Source organism: Panthera tigris, chromosome X, assembly GCF_018350195.1.
Source record: "Panthera tigris isolate Pti1 chromosome X, P.tigris_Pti1_mat1.1, whole genome shotgun sequence".
Lineage (NCBI taxonomy): Eukaryota > Metazoa > Chordata > Mammalia > Carnivora > Felidae > Panthera > Panthera tigris.
Window position 1 is genome coordinate 29,051,337 of NC_056677.1, and position 16,016 is coordinate 29,067,352.

Here is a 16,016-nt window from a genome sequence, read left to right on the forward strand (position 1 = left end):
TCAGTGATTTTTCTGGAAGTTACCATTTACAATATGCATAAGTTAAATAAGTGTGTTTAAAGGTGTACAAGGTTTACACAGAAAACTATTCAGCACTAAAAATACATTAAATGAATGGATAATATCATAATTAATAGTGAGAAACTTGAAGCTTTACCACTAAGATCAGATACAAGGCAATTATGGGATATTCCCTCTCTCCCCTCCTTTCGACAGTGTACTGGAAGTTCTACTTAATGTATTAAGAAAAAAATGGTGTAAAGATTGGAAAGGAAGAGACAAAAGTGTCTTCATTCAAAAATGAAACATCTATTTCAAAAATATTAAATAATCAACAAAAAACTTCCAGAACTAATAAATGATTATAACCAGGTTGCAAGATACAAATATGCAAAAGTAAATTCATTTATTTTATATCAGGAATACCTCAGTAGAATTTGAAAATTAAAATGCAACACAATGTATATTAGTACTAAAAAAGGTGAAATTCTTGGGTTTAAATGAAACAAAATATGTACAAGATCTATATGAAGAAAATTACAAAACTCAAAAAAATCAAAGAAGAATTAAATAAATCAAGAGATAGTATCTGTTCATAGATAGGAAGGCTCATTATTTTCAAGATAACAGTTATTCTCAGCTTAATGTATAAATTCAATGGAATCCAATGAAAAATCCCAGCCAATTATTTTGTGACTATCAGAAAACTTATCCTAACATTTATATAGACAGGCAAAAGACCCAGAATACTCAACACAATATAGATGGAGAACAAAGTTGAAGGACTGACTTCAAGATTTACTATAGAGCCAGAGTAATCAAGACAGCATGTTATTGGCCAAGAACAGGCATATAGATCAGTGGAACAGAAAAGAGAGCTCAGAAATAGACCCACATACAGTCAACTGATCTTTGACAAAGGAGCAAAGGCAATGCAATGGAGTAAAGACAGTTTAATAAATTATGTTGGGAAAATTTGATATGCACATGTAATTAAATTAGTCTAAACACAGACTTTACACCCACCACAAAAATTAACTCAAAGTAGATCACAGACCTAAATGTAAAATGCAAAACTATAAAAGTCCTGCAAAGTAACATAGGATAAAATCCAGATGACCTGAGTCCAGTATTGACTATTTTAGATAAAACACCAAAGACAATCCATAAAAGAAATAACTGATAAGTTGGACTTAAAATTAAAACTTTATGCTCTGTGACAGACAATCAAGAGAAGCAGAAGACAAGCAATAGATTGGGACAAAATACTCTCAAAAGGACTATCTGATAAAGAACTGCTGTCCAAAATATAGATAAGATACTTAAAACTCAACAATAAGAAAACAACTCAATTAAACAAAATGGGACAACCCAGTCTTAACAAACATCTTATCAAAGGAGACATACAGATGGAAAATAAGCATATGAACAGGTTCTCCATATCAGAGGTCATCAAGGAAGTGCAATTTAAAACAATATGACAACACTACACACCTGTAAGAATGACCAAAATCTAGAACACTGATAATACCACATGCTATCCAGGATGTGGTTCCAGGAAGAGGAACTCTTATACACCGTAGGTGGGAATGCAAAATAGCACAGCTACTTTGGAAAACAGTTTGGTGGATTTTATAAAACAAAACATAACATACCATCCATCAGGCTTCTTGGCACCCCAAAATCTGAAAACGTATGATCACACAAAAAAAACTGCACATGGATGTTTATATCAACTTGATTCATAATTGCCAAAACTTGGAAAAAACCAAGATGTGTTTCAGAAGGTAAATGGATAAGTAAGCGGTGGTACATCAAAACAATGGAATATTATTCACTGATAAAAAAATATGAGTTAAAAGATTCTCAAAAATAACTGTTACAATGAATCGACAAATTCAGCAAAGTTGCAGGATGAGATACAAAATGAACATATCAATTGTGTTTCTGTATACTAACAACAAAACATTTGAAAAGAAATAAAACAATATCCTTTACAATAGCACCAAAAAAACCCACTTAGAAATAAATTTAATCAAATTGGTAACTGATCTTGTACAATGAAAACCATACGGGGGCTCCTGAGTCACTCAGTCGGTTAAGCATCTGACTTTGGCTCACATCATGATCTCACAGTTGGTGGGTTTGTGCCCCGCATTGGGCTCTGTGCTGACAGCTCAGAGCCTGGATCCTGCTTCACATTCTGTGCCTCCCTCTCTGTCTGCCCCTCCCCCTCTTGCACTCTGTCTCTATCAAAAATGAATAAATGTTAAAAATTTTAAGGAAAAAAAAGAAAACTATACAATTTCGAGGAAAGAAATTGAAGATGATATAACTGCAAAGATACCCTGTGCTCATGGATTAGAAAAATGAATATTTTTTAAATGTCCATACTACTCAAAGCCATGGTGAAATCCCCACCAAACTTTCAATGGCATTTTTCACAAAAATAGAAAAAACAATCCTAAAATTTGTGTGGAATCACAGAAGACCCCAATTACAAAAGCAACCCTAAGAAAGAAGAACAAAGACAGAGGCAGCATAATTCCTGATTTTAAACTGTATTACAAGGCTATAGAAATAAAAACAGTGTGGTACTGTCATAAAAAAAATACACATGCATGGAACAGAATCAAGAACCCACATATAAACTCTCTCATACTCGGTTCACCAAAATGTGAAAAGGGAGTCAAGAATATTCAATGAGAAAAGGATAGTTTCTTCATTAAATGGTATTGTGAAGCTGGATAACAATATGTCAAAGAATGAAATTGAACCCCTATCTCACACCACTCAAAAAAAAAAATAACTTGAGATGGATTGCAGACTTAAATCTAATACCTGAAACAATGAATTCCTAGAAGACAACATAGGGAAAAAGCCCCTTGACATTGCTCTTGGCAATAGTTTCCTTATATCACAACAAAGCACAAGAAAGAAAGCAAAAATAAATTAGACTACATAAAACTAAAAATCTGCACAACAAAAGAAACAATTAACTAAATGAAATGGCAATTTACAGAAGTGGAAAAAATATTTATGAATCATACATCTGACAAAGAATTAATATCTGCAGTGCCTGGGTGGCTTGGTCGGTTAAGCATCTGACTCAGTTTTGGCTCAAGTCGTGATCTCATGGTTGTGAGTTTAAGCCCCACATGGGACTCTGCCTGCTTAGGATTCTCTCCCTCTCTCTGCCCCTCCTCCATCTCTCAAAAGATATAAATAAACTTAAAAATAACTAATTAAAAAAGAATTAATATCAAAATATAATTAAAAACTCATACAACTCAATAGCAAACATAAGTTAACAACCTTATTATAAATGAAAAAAGGACCTGAATAGACATTTTCCCAAAGAAGATATACAAATGGGCAACAGGTACATGAAAAGCTGTTCAGCATCACTAATCATCAGGGAATGTAAGTCAAAACCACAGTAACAAAAAAAAAAACCCACAAAAAACACAGTGAGCTATATCACCTCACACCTGTTAGAAAGACTATGATCAAAAAGACAAGAAATAACAAGTGCTGGTGAGTACATGGAGAAAAGGGAACCCTTGTGCATTGCTGAAGGGAATGTAAATGGTATAGCCACTATGAAAAACACTATAGTGCTTCTTCAAAAAATTAAAAATAGAATTACCATATGGCTAGCAATCCCACTTTTGATCATATATCCAATGGAAATAAAAACAGGATCTCAAAGAAATATATGAACTCCATGTTTATGGCAGCATTATTCACAATAGTCAAGATATTAAAACAATCATTCATCATTAGATAAATGGATAAAGATGTGGTACCTATTTACAATGGAATATTACTTAGCCAAGAGTAAGAAAGAATTCCTGACATTTGCAAAAACTTGGATGAAGCTTGAGAGCATTATGCTAAGTGAAATAGGTCAAAGACAAATGCTATATGGTATCACATATGTGGAATCCAAAAAAGCTGAACTCAGAGAGCAGACTGGTGGTTACCAGGGGCTGAGGAATGAGTAAAATGAAGAGATATTGGTCAAAGAGTACAGACTTAGACATAGGATTTGTAAGTCCTGCATATCTATGTACAGCACAGTGATTACAGCTAATAATACTGTATTATATACTTGAAAATGCTAGTGGAATAGATCTTAAATGTTCTCACCACAAAAGTAATTATGTGATGGAATGGAGGAATTAGCTAATGCTATAGTGGTCATCACTTTGCAATATATATCATATCAACAGGTTGTACGCCTTAAATTTACAAATGTAGTATGTTAATTATATCTCAATAAAACTAGAAAAAATTTTTTAAAAAGATTAAAAAAATGAGCTCTCAAGACATAAAAAGACATGGAGAAACCTTAAATACATATTACTAAGCAAAATAAACCAATTTGAAAAGGCTAAATACTGTATGATTCTAATTATATGACATCTGGAAAAAGCAAAACTATGGAGACAGTGAAAAGATCAGTGGTGGCCAGATTAGGTTGGGGGATAAAGAGACAGGGCACAGAGTCCTTTTAGGCGGTAAAAATACTCTGTATGATCCTATAATGATAGGTGCAAGTCATTGTACACTGGTCCAAACCCTATAGAACGTACACTAACAAGAGTAAATCACAATGTAAACTATGGGCTTTGGGTGCAAATGATGTGTCAATGTAGGTTCATCATTTGTAACAAATGTACCATTTTGGTGGGAGATACTGATAATGGGCGAGGCTATGCATGTGCAGAGACAGGGAGAGTATATGGATTATCTTTGGACCTTCCCCTGAATTTTGCTATGAACCTCAGACTTCTCCAAAAGAAGTCTTAATAATAAATCAATGGAAGGATATATCATGCTTATAAACTAAAACAATCTATATTGTAAACATGTCAGCTCTTAAAAATTCACATATACCTTCAGTGAAACCCAATTCAATTTGTGAGGACTTTTTTTTGTTAAAATTTAAAAGCTGATTCTTAATTTTATATGAAAATGAAAGGGATGATGCCTAATAAAAAATGTCTCAGTGAAGAAAAATAATACAGAGGAGTCATTTAAAGGATATCAAGACTTATTATAAAGTGTCTATAATTAGCACAGTGTGCTTTTGGTACAAGGATAAAATGTAGATCAGTGGAATAGTAGAGTGTCAAGAAACAAACACACACATACATGTGAACATATATTAATGACAAAAATTTATGCAGATCATGGAGAAAATGTTGTCTTTTTGTTTTGAAGTAAGTGACACTCTCTTAGTTGTATACTCATATAAAAAGAAAACATGACACCTACATCACTGCATTCACAAAAAGTAATATCAGATGGATTATGAATCTAAATATGGAGGACAAAACAAATTTTCTAGGAAAAAAATATCCAAGTTTTTGTAATGAAATTAATGTTGAATATTCAGAAAATATTCAGCATAACATCATTTTCTATCCCTGCTGCCTATTATCAAGAGGAATTTGGTAGTTTGGATTTTTTTTGAAGCAAATTTGTAACTCTCTCTAACCCTTTGTAAATCAACTTAGGTATCCTACAATAACTGTTGAACTTATTTGTAAATTTGTAAATGTTTTGTTAAAGTTTAGGCATCTTTAATTAAAAATGATTTCGAAATCTTCAAATTTAGTATTCAATGAATGCAGCCCAGAGAGTTCTTATTTGGAAGGTATAAGCATAATAAAATTATTGAAAAAAAAACTTATAAACTTAGTGACATTGATTCCTACTACAGCAAGTAGGGACTGAACAAATAAAACAGTCAAGGTGCAAATGTCCATAAGATAATCAGAAATTCTGCAATGCTGTTGTGCAACATGTCAACCTGAGGAATGAATCCTTTGATCAACCACTGATTTTTAACTGATTACATTTATATTCTGTACTGCAATGGAAACAAATCAGAGAAGTTTTTAGTTTCTAAATATGAAAACCTTCAAAATAATTATAAATAGACATCAATTATTGACTTTTATTTGGTAAAATATATTTTTAGAAGATATTCTAAATTGAGGCAAAAATCTAACTGAAAATGCTGGAGCAAAAATGCTTATAAAGTTAACTATAAAAACAGAACTGTGAATATCCTGTATATAGCACAATTTCCTCTTAGTTTAATAGATACGGTGTCACCTGTAGTTATATTTTCTTGATGAGAATGTTATGGACTCCAGAGAATAGTCAAAAGTATAAAATATTTTAAATTCTAACTGTAGGGGCGCCTGGGTGGCTCAGTCGGTTAAGCGTCCGACTTCAGCTCAGGTCACGATCTCGCGGTCCGTGAGTTCGAGCCCCGCATCGGGCTCTGGGCTGATGGCTCAGAGCCTGGAGCCTGCTTCCGATTCTGTGTCTCCCTCTCTCTCTGTCCCTCCCCCATTCATGCTCTGTCTCTCTCTGTCTCAAAAATAAATAAACGTTAAAAAAAATTAAAAAAAATAAATTCTAACTGTAAAATGCAATTTTAAAGAATATGACTAGTTTTGCTAAGTTAAATAATGAGTTACATTCAGTGAATACCTAATCACTTCCCAATAAGATAAAGTAATGAAACACTAAGTACTGAACATAGGTTTATCTACGTTTGTGTTATTACAGAGAAACTAAAGATAAATTTGGTCTGTTAGCAAAATATGTTTTGAGCCTTATTGAAAGACTGCACTATGAAGAAATACCTTTCTAAGTTAAAAAATGCATTAATAAATGTGCCAATCTCAAGAATTCTGATTTAATAGTTCACAATTGTTTACTAGTTTTCACTAGAAAATAAGGTTTCTAAGAGTTAAAAAAAAAAATCAAGACTACTGAAAATAATAAGGGAAACAATGGTATGTAAATAAAGCGTTGCATTTTTGCTAAGAAAATGCATGAGAAATAAAGATATATTTTTGTTGAGAGAAAAGAAAATAATTTCGCTCTACAGTAAGCCTGCTTATTTATGAGGGAAACTTAGGACAAAATCTTAGGGCAAAAAAAAAGTTGTAGAAGGTTTATGGAAAAGGACACTTTGGAAAGGAATTTTTTGTGTGGTTAGTACTGGCCAAGATTATGATATAGGATACATTTAAGTAAGTAAATAAGCTTTAATATCTAAAGTACATGGATGCAAAATTAAAATTTTGTTTTATTTTAGTTAAAAGGACAAGGTTTTTTTTTCAACAACTGGCCTGCTCTTAATAAGAAATTATAAAGTTTTTCTTTACTTTTCAAGTAATTTGACTTAAAACAAGAATTCTAGGTTTTGCCAAAATAATTTCCTATGTTTTTCAGGTCTATGATTGCTTAAAAAAATCCAAGTCTTAATATTAAAAGAGCTAAATTTTTCTTACAACTGTGTAACCTTCTATATTTGCCTCTGAAATATTTTATTGTCACTTTGGTTAAATAGACAATTATAAATGGTTTCATAATGATTTGGATTCCTATTTTATCAAATGTTTGAGTCCTTTTGATATTTTTGGACAAATTTCCCCAAATCAAATTCTAAAATAAAGTCTGTCAAGGGCACCTGGTTGTTTCAGTCGGTTAAGTGTCTGATTCTTGATTTTGGCTCAGGTCATGATCTCATGGTTCATGAGTTCAAGCTCAGCTCTGCACTGACAGTGCACAGCCTGCTTGGGATTCTCTCTCTTTCCCTATCTCTCTCTGTCCCTCCCTTGATCTCTCTCTCGCTCTCTCAAAATAAATAAACAAACCTTTAAAAAATGTAAAATAAAAAAAAATAGTCTTTTGACTATAGCGTAACTGAATTATTCCAAAGAATTCTTGAAACATTTCAAAAGATTTGTTTTCCTTATTAAATTAATTAGGCTTATTTGTCATAAGCTAATATTTGTTTCAGCTTAACAGTGGAAGTATTGTCAAATAAGTTATACTAAATCCTCCCAGATTAAATTTTTATAAATATACATTATGAAAAGAAGTCATCTAAGAATATGAAACTCCTAAAAATCCACTATGTCCTGGTATGTTATTGTCCTGAAATATTGTGTGTCACAGAAATAAACAAATTTCCTTCTCAATTGCATTGTAATGAACTCTCATCGAATCTATAACCCTGGCCATTTTTAAGTGTTTTATTATTTACAGATAGTTATACTTTTACTCAGATGCTTTTACAAAAGCTTTCTGTAAATGTGTTTTGTCTTCAGTGAGTACTGGTCTCTAATAACCTTAATATCATAAAGCTAAACTGGGTAAAAATTTCTAGAACTAATGGAGGAACTAAATTCAAGCAGAACAAGAATAATATGGGACTGACTGAACTAAGGAGGACAATTATAATTTTTATAACTTTGTTGAAAATATTGCTGAGTTTTAAAAAATATTTTGTTTTTCGAGATTTAAAGAAGTTTTTTCTCTTAAGCTAATTGACTTAACAGTTTGATAAAATCTATCTCAATGAACAAATTGAAACATTTCTTTTCCTCCCTGTCTGATCCCTCCAGAATTCAGCAACTCTCACTGAGTATTCATGTATTTTCTCGGCAATATTTATTTGCATAAGTTCAATAAAAATCTGTCCTTCTTGTAACAGACACAATTGGAAACACTGATTATATTATTTATTACACCTTTGAGTGGAATGTGAAAAGGCCAAGGACAGTGCCGCTAAGATGGGCCACTTTGGCATTAAGATTATTTTGAGTTAAAAAGTGATAAAACCCAACAGATTCAAGAAAAGCTCTTTATCTCCCCCACAATTGCCTAAAAAGAATTTAGACAGAGGACCTGCTCCAGGAAGAGAGCTATCACCATAGACCACTACATTATGACATGAACTAGGTGTAGAGGAATGTAGCAAGGCCTATTTGATAAAAGTCCTCTGTGTCCTGTTTTTTCTCAACAGCCTAGCAAACATTTGTTTACCAAACATTTACTCTTTTTTTTTAACCTTCCTGTGAATTGTATTCCTTCCTTTTGAAGTCCCAGAGCTCTACCTCCTTCTCCTTAGTTTGAAATGACATAAATACCTCTTTTTGCCTCTCTTTGGGATTTCCATACCTGTATGGATTCCGCGTATGCACAAAATTTGATTTTTTTCCTGTTAATCTATATCATGTCAATTTGACTCCTAGTCCAGCTAGAAGGACTTTGAAGTTTTGAGGAAATTCTTCCTCCTTGACAAACACATGTGAGAGAGAAGTGCAGAGACTCAGATATGACGAGATAGATTTAAGAACTAAGGTTGACTTCATGGAGCCACTAAACATCCTTGGAAATATCAGCTTCGTATCCTGCTTACAAAATTACCAGGAGCCTTACCAGGTGAATAAAGAAGGTTACTTTCTGCAGGTTCAGGAACCTCAGGTCATTTTCAGAACCTCAAGAAGAGAGGAATTCACACAAATTTATAGGTATCACTACTAAAGTCTGATAGTAGGTATTTGGTTTGCCTTTTTGCTTGAGAGGCTATTAAAAGTTAAATCTAGGGGCACCTGGGGGGCTCAGTCAGTTAAGCATCCAACTCTAGATTTTTGGCTCAGTCAAGATCTCACAGTATGTAAGATGGAGCCCCGCAGTGGGCTCTCTGCTATACTGTGGAGCCGCTTGGGATTCTGTCATGGTTTGGTTAGATGTCCTTTCAGTCCTAAACCTGGTATCTTATAAATCTTAGACTGATAGTTGTTGACCAGCTACTAATAATGACCTCTTGGCCATCTTCAGTAAACAAACATGTTTAAGCCCTAAGATAAAGATTATAGGTCAGCCTCAGTTCAGTCAAGGCATTCATAAAAGAATTGGCAATTCTGAATGGAAACCTTCTTGGTAAAATAAAGATCACCAGTGTTTCCTGCTGTTTTTTAGATACTACCAATGTTTCACCCCACTCTATCCCTGTAGAACACTCTTATTTATCCTAAATGTTCAACTTTCTGGATGTAAAACCCTTCCTTGACCTTGTGGCTTGGTGGGAAGGATTTCCCCTGGAACACTCTGCCTCTCATCTTCAGTATGTGACAAAATAAGTTAATACCTCCAACCAGGACAATTGGAGGACACCTTGTCTTTTGTCACTTACCCAAGTGAGGACAGACAAGGGGCTTTTATGAGCTTCCTATTTATCTTCTTTTTTCCCTATTATCACTGTTGTCAGTATTCTCCAAAAAATACTAAAAAAGCAAAGAAATAAATGTTCTGGAAATCAACAATTCATTTCCATTATTAAGAGGAATTCTGTGTCAAATGCCCTATGCGTTTCATTGATAACAGTAACTTAACAAGTTTAAGCAATGATTAATCCATCTGATTGTCAATGTAAATATTTATTCAAATTGCTCAGATTTATCTTTTGTGAGGGTTCAAAAGCAGGAGTGCCTACTATTTTATTAGTATATATATTTAGTTCATTGCTAAACAGAATAGGCTTAAGAGTTTTTAAAATTTTATTTTTACATACTGAAATTTGACAACTCTAATGGATACTTCAAGGGAACACTCAGTTCTTGGTAAAACTTTCATTAGTTTACATATAGCTCAGTGTTGTGTGTAGGGGATTTTATATGTAGGATCTTGGTGTACTTGACAGTCATAGGAAAGCAGTATTTTTTCCCCTTTCTTCAAGCGTATCTCAAAGACAGAACTAAATATTATATGTGAGTGATTTAAACAAAAGTTAAATTTGCTTTGATGATAACAGCATCAGTCATTTAAAAAAAGAGAAAAAAACCTACTCAATTGATCTAATCTCTTTGTCACCTCTACTGACTTAAATGACAATGACATAGTTATTAAGTTTCTTTAAGAATATTAACAGTTTGGGAGCTGATATATTTTGTTTGAAAACACTTTATTTTTTTTTTAACATTGCTTCTGTCATGTAAGGTGTTTCAATGAAATTTTTGTTGAAATTTTTATGGAAAGCACATTTTTACTTGCATGGAGTTTCTTAAAGTCATTCAGAATGAAAGTACTATTTTCTGCATTTACTTGGTAGGTTTTTTTAAAACTTGGCATTATGGTGTGATTTCTTACAACAACTGCTCTGCAAAACACTTTCAATTCTTCAAGGCCCATAATACTACATAGGAGTAAGGCTAAAACAACTAGTGAACTTAAAAAGTCACTACGGTTAACCGCTGCCCTTCAAAGTTCATGTTGTGTCACTTTGCTTTTACTAAAGACTTGCACTATTACTTGTGTTTGCTAAGTGAAAGAAATCCAAAGAGAATTTTTGCTTTTACAAAAAACAGAAACAAAAACAAAACAAAACAAAAAACCAAACCAAACCAAACAAAAAACACCAAGTGACAATAGCATTCTGAGTTTGTTTTGCAGCAAGCTGTTAAAAGAGGCAGCAGTGCACCTGAGTAGTGAGAGTGGCCCTATGAAGCTCCTTCCCAGGATATACTCAGTATTTCAGCAAGTAGACACCGTGGCTTTGAAGTGTATGAGATCTGCACTTTATCTTGATTTGTTTTTTGCAGTGGTTAACAAGGAGTGTCCTAAGTTATCAGAAGAGCCTTAGAGAAGTTACTTTTGGGACTGGGAATGCTAAAAAATGCATATAAATTAAAGGTAACTGCTTTCTTGTTTATGTCATTTTGGCTTATAAAAGTGATCATAGGGATGCCCTACTTTTAGATAGTGGGGGAAACCTGTATACTAAATTACAAAGAAAATTGAAGAAAATGAAAGCAAAATTAAGTACACTGATAATATTTCCATCATGACCTTTAGGGTAAAGTAGAAATAATAGCTTGTGGTTTGTCAAACAGTGATGACATTGAGGATATATAATTTCTAAATTATAAAGCAAGGAAAAACAAGGTATTTTCTATTTCTTTGGGGTTGCCTTTAACTTCATTGGGTTTTAAATCATGCTTTAAATACTTTATCAAACAGCAGTATAAGCAGTTTGAATAATACAATCAGCAATACTGTGCACTAAACTGCAGTAGGTCACTGATGTCAGCCTTCTGTGACCTCAAGGATAAATCCAAATCAAGAAGAACCAGAAAGTCAATTAAGGGGAGGCATGCAGTCAGTATTTTTTGCATAATCAGATATGATAGAAACATAATGTATTAAGACAATCTATTGGCCTTTCATGTGTCTATATGGAAATCAATCAATAAACATTACAAGGCATATTATACCCTGTGATACACCTTTGAGAAATGCTTTCAGGAATTTATACCCCTGCCCCTTTGGGCACATAATACCCTATTAAAATGATAGGCTTTAAAGCTGTTATTTCAGAGCAATCTGAAATACTGTCTCCTGGGGTTTTAATCCTCAGTAAGACAATAATTAAGCATTTACTAACCAACTTTGAGGTTGGCTTTTTCTTTCAGTTGACAATTTTGGGACCACAAAGGAACCCCAGAAGAGAAGCCACTTAATTGCCTGAGATCTATAAGAAACTGAAGCCTTGGTACTAACACAGACCCCTTGGGTTCAACCCAACTCAGATGGAACAAAGTTGACTGGGTGAATCCTTCCTGGGATCTGGACCTCTCAATTTGGTAGAATGTCCAGAGTCTTATTTGTTGTTTATTTTCTCCTGCAAAGTCAGGCAAGGGCAGTATTCTGTGTATGACACAGACTTCAGGTATTATGCATGGTCGCTTCTGTGTAAGTCAGAAGGGGCTGCATTCTGTGTAGACTGTAGGTTGCAGGTCTGTTGGAGGGATGAATTCTCATCCCAGAAATTTAAATTTTTTTCACAATATTGCCAATTTGAATGCTTGATGCTACAATTATATAGATGAGCTTCTGAGCAAATCTCAAGACAAGGGACATTAGCTCCTCTCATTAGAGAGTGGCAGAGGTTAACCCCATGCCTTGCGGTGGTCCCATAGGGATTTCCATTTGTAATACAAGTAATTTAGTTGTTCTGTCAGGGGATGCGTATGGGAGCTGGCTACTCAGCTTTCTGAGCACTTTTGATATAGCTAAGCTAAACAAAGAGAAAACTGAGACACAAAGTAAATATGGTCAACCAACACCGGGACGACACCTGGAGAAACATGATTGTTCTAATGAGCACAGTGATCCACAACTAAAACCCACTGGTAGTGCTGAGCATCCAAACCCACTAGGATGGGAGATAAGCCATCATAATTGGAGAAATGGGATGGAGAACCACTTTCCAAGACTCCGGCTGGATTCATCTTTAATACACATGGAGTATATGCTTTCAACTTACTAAATAAATGGAAAATTATACTAAGGATAATTTTAACACTCAAGTGGCCTAAATGAAGCATTAAGTTCCTTTGAAATACCTAATTAGTTTATCTCCACACCCAACTCTGGCTATTAAACTAAACAACTAAGTGGGATGCATATTTTGATTGGTACTTAGAAGCTTCTAAAATAACACTGACAAGATACTATCTAGGTAAGAGATTAGTAAGAAACTATGTGAAATAGTGACAAAATTGAGCTCCAAATTATCAACTCCTGAAGTACTTCCAACTGCTCCACTTCCTTCTTATCCTATAAATGAGCTGCCAGGGAACTAGGCATTAAAATCAAAGCCTCCGTCTCCTCGCCATGCTAAGGCAATTATGGCTCTAAAGTCAACAGTTGGCCAGATTGAAGCTGAAAATCAGAGCCTGATAGAAATTTTTTAAGGCCTTCTCCCCTAAGTTAAAATTAGAATATGTACCCAGAGGGGAAGAAGCAAACCGGATGGATAGATCAACCTAGAATGTCATTTAAGTTGCAAGTGTTTGAAGGATTAAAAGCAACTGTCCTTATCTTACAAATCTTTGCAAACCCAGAAATATCCCCAGGAACAAGGGAAGTCCTTCAATCTCTCCTTTTGGTCAATTCCCTGACCTCCCCTATTTAAGTCAAAAGTCTTACAACCTCCCTGGTAACTCTTATCTAGATAATTTCCTATTCCTAAAACTGAAGGGGGAAAAAAAGGAAAAAGACACCTTTTTAAAAAATACAAATGGGGGTTGCCTGGGCGGCTCAGTCAGTTAAGCGACCGACTTCGCCTCAAGACATGATCTCACTGCTCCTGAGCTCGAGCCCCATGTTGGGCTCTGTGCTGACAGCTCAGATCCTGAAGCCTGCTTCCGTTTCTGTGTCTCGCCCTCTCTCTGTTCCTCTCCTGCTTGTGCTCTCTCTCCCTCTCTCTCTCTCTCTCTCTCTCAAATATAAGTATAAATAATAAAAAAATTTTTAAACAAAAAAATACAAATCGATACAGAAGCACCCTTGCTCAAAATCTACCCCACAGCTTCTATAAGATTACTTGTCAAGGATAAATACAAATCTTAAGGGTCCTCTCCACAAATATTAGTAGAATAAAAGCTTAGCCACCTGAGCAGATGAACTTAAATTATTCTATCTGCCAGAAAACTAGTCTAGACCCAACTGTTCTTTTAAAAACTAGAGAGTTCTGCATTATCATACCTGTCTCATGACTGAAAATTTTCAACAGTAAATATAAAGTTTTTGTTTGTATCTGTCAGTATGTATTGTAGATATGTGGTATTTTCTATCTCCAGATGGTACTGCCAAAATTAGTTCAAGAGCTCTGTTTAATTGGCTCAAAGAAAATTAAGTGCTTTTATGAATTCTCAAAATGTAATAGCACTACCCCAAATAAATTCCAAGTTCACATGATCTAAGATTAATCTTTAATAAAGCTAATTGAAATGTGTTGGTTTAATTGAAACAGGTGGGTTTTTAGAATTATCAGCATTGAAACTAATACTTTTGTTCTACCTAGGTTTACTAAAGTCAAATAAGCTCAGGTTACCTGGGTTACATAATTTGTAAGCAAGAAAGACAACTCCAAGATGATGATTAGCTGTTTAATGTCATGAAGTCTTCATGAGTAAACATAATCATTAAACGAGTGAATTAAACAGAAGATAAAAGTTTATGGAGTTTTAGCAATATTTTTGCCTACTTAAATAGTTTCCTCAAATCTTTTCTTTTTGGTAACTTAAAACCTTAGAGTTTTGCTAAAATAAGTTACAGGATGGATAGTCATTAAATATCGAGATCCTTTGAAACATTAATTACAAAACATATGTTTAATTTAGTTCTGGCTTCCTATTACAGAGAAATGAAAAAATATTTGGGTCAGTTAACAAATACACTGTGCTCTATTGTAAGATTGCACTATGAAGAAGCATACTTTCTAAAAATTATGAAATATATTCATAAGTTTTCCAACCGAACAAATCCTGATGTAATAGTTCACAATTGTTTACTACTTCATTTTCTCTAAAAATTAAGGTTTCTAAGAGTTAAGAATTATAACAATTCTAATAAATAAGACTACTGGAAAAAGTAAGAGACAAAATTGTATGCAAGGAAAGAGAGACATGGGTTTTTGGTTAAAAAGGGGAGGGATATGAAGAATGGAAACTCACTATAGATCTAACATTTATTTATTTTTTTGAGACAGAGAGAGACAGAGCATGAATGGGGGAGGCTCAGAGAGAGAGAGGGAGACACAGAATCCAAAACAGGCTCCAGGCACCGAGCTGTTGGCACAGAGCCCGATGAGGGGCTCGAACTCACAGACTGTGAGATCATGACCTGAACTGAAGTTGGATGCTCAGCCGACTGAACCACCCAGGTGCCCCAACCCACTATAGATCTAAAGAATAGAATGTTAAGTGAATGAAGTCAGAGAAAGACAAACATCATGTGATTTCACTCATATGTGGAATTTAAGAAAAAAAATGAAGAAAAAAGAGACGAGACAAACAAAATCTGACTGAACTATAGAGAACAAACTGATAGTTACCAGTGGGGAAGTGGGGGTTGCGTGAAATAGGTGAAGGGGATTACACTTATCATGATGAGCACTGAGCATTGTATGGAATTATTGAATCACTATATTGTACACCTGAAACTAATATAATACTGTATGTTAATTATACTGGAATTTGAAGATAAATTTAAAAATTTAAATAATAGAAATAAATTTTTATTGAGTGTAAAGAAAATAACTTGTTCTAAAAGGAGACTGTCTATAGAGAGAAAACTTGGGACAAAATCTAAATATAAAATAGTGGCAGGAAGTTTATGAGAAAACAATGGAA